Source organism: Erythrolamprus reginae, chromosome 1, assembly GCF_031021105.1.
Source record: "Erythrolamprus reginae isolate rEryReg1 chromosome 1, rEryReg1.hap1, whole genome shotgun sequence".
NCBI classification, from domain to species: domain Eukaryota; kingdom Metazoa; phylum Chordata; class Lepidosauria; order Squamata; family Dipsadidae; genus Erythrolamprus; species Erythrolamprus reginae.
The window spans coordinates 137,839,629-137,846,520 of NC_091950.1; positions in this window are offsets into that span (position 1 = coordinate 137,839,629).

The following is a 6,892-nucleotide window of genomic DNA, read 5'->3' on the forward strand; positions in this document are numbered from 1 at the left end:
AGATATATGAAAAAGAAGACTGAATTCTAGGAAGCATGGAATAGGTGATATATCTGGTTAAAACAAAAGAAAAACTTTAAAATTTGGTTGTAAAATGAGGTCTATTTGTGATGAATCCATAAATGTTCTTACTCTCTTTTCCTATGGTAAACAAGTGAATTATATATAAGTAAAGTGGAATAAATACATCTGGAAAATACTCCATGGGACTCAATTTTGTACAGATAGAATTAGATAAATATTAACAAATGTTAATAAATGTTAAAATGAAAATAAAAATATTGTAGCTTGGAAATGTATCTAGAAATATGATTTAAAAAGCTATAAAAGTTGTGTTTGTTTTGCTCTATATATTTTTTGTCTGTTGTGTTTGTTGTTTTTAATGAAAAAACTTAATAAAGAGGGTTTTTAAAAAAAAAATTCTTGAACAATTTTTCCCTCTTCAATTTCTTGTGTTTTTTTATACATATTGTTCATAAATCAATTTTATACATCACAATAATAACATACTCTATTTCTACTATTTCTTCTTATTCTTTCTATTTACATTTATTTTTTTCCAGCTTTTGACTCCAATAATATCTTATTTCAATTATTCTCTTATCTTTTAGTTCTCTTTTATAACCAGTGATACCATTTCCCCATATTTTATAGTATTCTGTTTCCTCTTTTTCTTGTAATTCCTTTGTAAGCATATCCATTTCTGCATACACTAAAACTTTTCTAATCAAATCTGTTCACATTCTCAAAAGCAACAGGGGCAGTTTTCTATTCCTTTAACCTCAGTGTTACAACATGGTTATTTCTACATGTACGTTAACCATACACTTCCTCTTTTTACACAGCCTCATTTTGGCATATAGGGAACTATGGTATCCGTGTCAGCCACCATTTCATCAGATGCACAAATTTTCTTTTATACTTGTATCAGGCAATTAATGTCAATATTGAACCCATGCCAGCCCCCTCCCAAACTGCAAGCATCACCCATCAGTAAATCTTGTAATTTCATCAGCATTATCGCACATCTAAACAAAAATATTTTAAATATTTTATTGTGAACTCCCAACTTGCTCTAATAGATCAGCCAGATCTTACTTGCATATATGAAGATAAAATATGTGTGGGGAGTTATGGATGCTTGATACGCAACTGTAAAGATAATATTTATTTTGACTAAAAATGTGACTTATTCACCACATGTCTAAATGTGTTTGGGCTGCTATACATTGTCTGTTCTTCCTTAAGATTGACTTGGGACAGAGATTGTTGGGGAAGTTGGAGTGAAGTGGGATGGGGGGGAGAGTGAAAAAAAACTAAATGGTCCAAGCTCAAAATGGCCATACAGAGTTTCATTGACTATTAAAAGATGAAGAAGTGCTGAAACTCTTCGTTCCTGGATAGCAAAAATGGGGCTTTTCTTGAGCAAGTTCAGTAGTGTTTGGGATTAAATAACTACAGGATTAATGAAAAATGTGTAGCCTTAAACCATAAGAAAGACGCCTCCCTGGAATTAGAGGAAAGTTGTCTTCTTTTATCCATTAAGTAGCCAAAATTATTTAAGGATAAGGGAACACACATTCAGTTTTGGCTACCACAATGTAAAAAAGATGTGAAGACTTTATAAAAACTGCAAAAAAGAGCAATAAAGATGATTAGGGGACTAAAAGTTAAAACTAGGCGCAGATTGTTCCTACCTCCTGTTTCCGGTACACTGTATGCACAGCATGGGGAGTCTTGCATGTGCATGCACATTAGGCATGCATGTGTGTGTGCATCCGCAGTGTGGTTTTGCTTCCATGCATACACAGGAAGCAAAAACGTGCTGAAATCTCATGAGGGGACATGTGCATGAGAGAGATTTTTGGAGATTTTTTTGCTTCCGCGCATACACTCTTGAGATACAAATCCAATTAAATAAAATAAATAAATTTTTGCTTCTGTGCATGAAAAGGAAGCAAAAAGTACCAAAAATTAAAGAAAAAAGATGTTGGCACCTGAAAGCCTGGCAGTGGAGCTGTCACGCACAAATTGCACAATCTGGTGACCAATGTTCCCTCTAATGCGCACAGCGCGCTGGGGCACACACAAAAACCAAGCTCAGCCCAGAGTTTTCCATGCCAGCATGATGGAGCTGGCGGCCCATGGGCTCTAAGCCCCACCCAGCTTCTCCAGCTCTGTCGCTGTGGGTCACTTCCCGGGGCGGCCTTGATGTCAGTAGGCCCCTGTGCCACAGGGGGGGTGCGTGCAAGCCCCTTGCCTCCACCACCTCCTCTTCCACTGCCCCACTGCCTGAGCCCATTTACAAGGGGCTGGTGGAAGATCCGATGTCGCTTTTGTTCTTTTTTTGGCCTACCTTTAGCAAAAGCGACATCAGGTCTTCCACCAGCCCCTTGTAAATGGTCTCAGGCAGCGGGGCGGTGGAAGAGGAGGCAGTGGAGGCAAGGGGCTTGCACGCGCCCCTCCCCCCATGGCACAAGGTGAGCATGGCGGTCAGGGCAGCAGGGGCCCCCTAACATCAAGCCCTGCGATGGCCAGCAAAGCAGGCTGTGGGCTTGGTATCAGGGGGCCCCCGCTGACAGCAACCACTGTGACTGTGAAGCAGTCTCAAAAGTCTCCTGAAGCAAGGCCTGGAAGATTGCCCCTCTCCCCCCGCATTTTGAAATGGAGAATCCAACAGTCAAAATAGATGCGAGCTGGCCATTGTGAGTGTTGAGACAATGGGAGGAGTTGTGAAACTTCGGAGAGGGGGGTGGGGGTTGGAGATGGAGGGCAAAGCTTCAGAGAGGAAGGATGAAAAGGCGGGAGGGGCTGGAGCCGAGTGCCTGGCAGTATGTCTCTTCCCCACCTTGTTTCCCTCCAACACGGCTGGGTGTCCGTCCGCCCGTTTTGGAGCTGATGGAATCTGCTCCGGGATGATCCTTCCTTTATTTCTTTATTGGCCAAATGTTATTGGACACACAAGGGAGGAGAGAGAAACAAATGAGAGAGTGAAGTGGGGAGAGGGGGAGTGGACGCAGGAATGAGAGAGACCTGCAATGAAAGAATGAGAGAGAGGGAAAAGAGAGAAAGAGAGAAAAGGAAAAGAGAGGAAGGGAAAGAGAGAAGTGGAGAGGAAGGAAGGAAGGAAGGAAGGAAGGAAGGAAGGAAGGAAGGAAGGAAGGAAGGAAGGAGAAATGGAGGGAGGAAGGAAGAATGAAATGAATGGAGGGAAAGAGGGTGGAAGGACTTTTGGGGGGGGTATTTTTTAATTTTTCTCTCAACATACATTCAAACAATATAGTGTACCATCTAAATTTCCATGAATAAAATGCAGTATTTTCTAGTAACTAATATCAATCATCCCCAAAGTTGCAAAAGTTTTTTTTTCTAATTTTGCCATCCAGTTACAGTACATACATTTTCTTTTAGTTAAATTCCCTCTTTAATGTACCTTCAAAAAGTACACCACCAATTATATTTCTAACTTATTAACCAGTATGCCAAAGTGCTAAATTCAATTCAATTTATGCATTAATCCAAATCAGTATCACTACTGCATATCTTATTATAATCAATACTTCTAACTTTATTAAAACAGATCAGCAATTCCTAAATTCATACATCTAAATAGAAAAAATTATTGAAGTTAAAAAAGAGCAAACAAAACAATACTCCAAGCTTAATCAACCCTTCTCAAACTCCAATTTGTTCAATCTGAGCAGAACTTTGAACCAAACCCTTTTCTTTTTTATTTTTTTGCATCCCCCTTTAATCCCCTTTTCCATTTTATTCTTTCTATTCTTCCTCCTAGGAAGAAAGGATTTTGTTAGAAAAATAAAGGGGTTATTGGATCAAACTTTGGACACTTGACAAGTTAGTTATGATGGTGACCATGTCCCAGGGTTATGTGAACATCTTTTGGGATCTTCTGACAAGCAGCTGCAGGGATTCACTTAACAACTGTGGCAAGAAATGTGGTAAAGTGAGGCAGAACTCACTTAATAACCGTCTTACTCAGGAGATAGAAACTTTGGCCTCCTTTGGGGTCAAAACAGAAGTCGAGGATTATCTGTCTGACCAGTGCACTCTTTTAGAAGCTGATCAGCAGATCAGGAGTACATTTTGAAGCTCCACAGAAAACATCTAGGGGGGAAGGCAGGTTGTCTTCGACTTACAATGGTTCATTTACTGACCGTTCAAAGTCACAACGGCCCTGAAAAAAGTGACTTATGCCCCTTTTTCACACTTAGGACCTTCGCAGCAGCACGATGATCACAGGATCAAAACTTGGCTGCGGTTTCATTTTTATGACCGTTGCTGTGTGTCCTGAAGTCACGTGACCCCCTTTTGTTTCTAACCAATCCACGCCCAGGCATGGAAATGTGCCACTCAGACATTATACTTTTCTGCTCACACCGGAAAAAAAATTAGAGGGAACACTGCTGGTGGCCGCTACCAGTGTGCAGTTGCCTATCAACCGGTAGCAACCCATCCCTGGCTAAAACATATAAAGAATGATTGCAGGAACTGAATATGTCTTCTTTAATGAAAAGAAACATAGAAACATAGAAGTCTGACGGCAGAAAAAGACCTCATGGTCCATCTAGTCTGCCCTTATACTATTTTCTGCATTTTATCTTCGGATGGATATATGTTTATCCCAGGCATGTTTAAATTCAGTTACTGTGGATTTATCTACAACGTCTGCTGGAAGTTTGTTCCAAGGATCTACTACTCTTTCAGTAAAATAATATTTTCTCATGTTGCTTTTGATCTTTCCCCCAAATAACCTCAGATTGGGTCCCCTTGTTCTTGTGTTCACTTTCCTATTAGCAATGGGCGGAACAAGAAGCAATGGGCGGAAACTAATCAGGGAGAGAAGCAAATCCAGAACTAAGGAGAAATATCCTTACAGTAGGAACAATTAATCAGTGGAACAGCTTACTTCCAGACATTGTTAATGCTCCAACACTGGACGTTTTCAAGAAGATGTTGGATAACTATTTGTCTGAAGTGGTGTAGATTTTCCTGCTTAAGCAGGTTGGATTAGAAGACTTCCAAGGTCTCTCCAACTCTGCTATTATATATTACTTATTGTAGGAAAAAGTACTGAATATTTACTGTAGATTTATGCTGGGAATAGATCTAAGAAGAAAATCTGCAAAGCTATTTTGAGGCACCGCAACCTGATCCAATAATACTTTATATTTGGATTTTCTCTCCATTTATCTGAAAAATGTCAAGCTGCAAGAATGAAACATAACTCCTGATCAATGTATCTTGATTTTTTTAAATAAAGGAATTAAACATGCAAGTTTTATTTGGGTTATAAGAGAGGAGGACACCAGCACTTGTTAGAACTTTCTTGGCATGACCTTGGGGTCTGACTCTGTTGTAATGCAAACTGTTCCAGGCACTCGCTTGGCTTATGAGTAAGCAGCAATATTTCACCATAGCTGTGCACACTCAGAGAGTATTTATGTCCCCAAAGGAACACTTGGCTTCTTGCTAAGACCAACTACAACATCTGGCTTGTCTATTTTGACACTTGGAATCTAAATTCTTTATGATCCTTGTTTGTTGACTATCTTGCATTGTAAATCTTTTGCTTGACTTTGGACTGCTGGACTTAGAAACTTGCCTTTCTCAGCTGAGTTTTATCCACAATTAATTGCCTTGCTATCGGCTAGGGCTTGCAGCGTGGCAGAGGCTTGTGGCGTGGTGGAAGGGCAAGCCGATAGAGCTGCCTCCATCATGTCACGAGCCCCCACCAGGCTACGAACTCCTGCCACTGCCACAAGCCGCCTGCCCACTCTGACCCGAGTGGCAGCTCTGTTGACTCATCCCTCCACCGCGCCGCCAGCCCCTGCCACGCCACCAGCCCACGCCGCCAGCCCCTGCCACCCCCCAGTGACACCACAAGTGACCTGCCCGCTCTGCCATGAGCCCCCCACCCCACCCACTTACCACCGCCCACTCGCCACCGCCCACCCCACGCACCTGCGAGTGGCCTTTCCGGCCCTTACCTTGCTCTGGTGACCTCCTGCAAGGGCACCAAGAGCATGCAGGCTGTGTGGCCCCCAGCTCCAGCCATGTGGCCTGCTCTGTGCTCTCCTATGCCACAGGCATTTCTCTCCTGTGGCGTGAGGGAGCAGGTGCATGGCCGGAGCTTTGGCATGCTGCTTTTGCCAGCTTCCATTCTTGGTGCCACTGCAAGATTTTGGCTGCTGAGCAGGTGCAGCAGCCAGAATCTCGCACACGAATGATGACCGACAGGCACAAGCAAATTGGGAGTATTTCACCCATGCTCCTAGACTTTAAGTTATTCAATGCATCTGAAAGAGGAGACTTCTTTTGCATAGGATGGAGTTATGCTTCAGGGTCCGCTTCCCTTGGATGTGGAAATGGCTAGCAACCCAGATAGCTTTGAAAGGAAATTGGCAAATGCATAGACCAGGGGTCCCCAACTGTTTGGATCTCAGGGACCACCAAGGTCACACTTTTAAATCCCATGGACCACCAAATTCATAATTGTAAGTCCCTCAGACCACTAATATTTTTAAAGATAAATACATTTGTAAAATAATGATCAGATAATTTCCATTTTATTAATATGAAATTTACCTATTTAACATAACAAAATCATAAATGCTTATTTAATCATAACAAAATCTTTGAACGTTATTTAATTGTAACAAAATTATTAAAGGTAGTATAAATATTACAAAATAATTGAAGCTTATTTGCCGGTGGCTTGCTGATGTTGGCAAAGACAGACCCATATTCCAGAGTTGTAGCTGCATCTGTAGTCCATTCCCTCCCCTCCCTCCCTCCCCTCCTTTCATTTCCTTTCTTCTTCCTGGACTGGATTAATTGCTCTCAGTCACATCTGGCCCAGGGGCCAAGATTT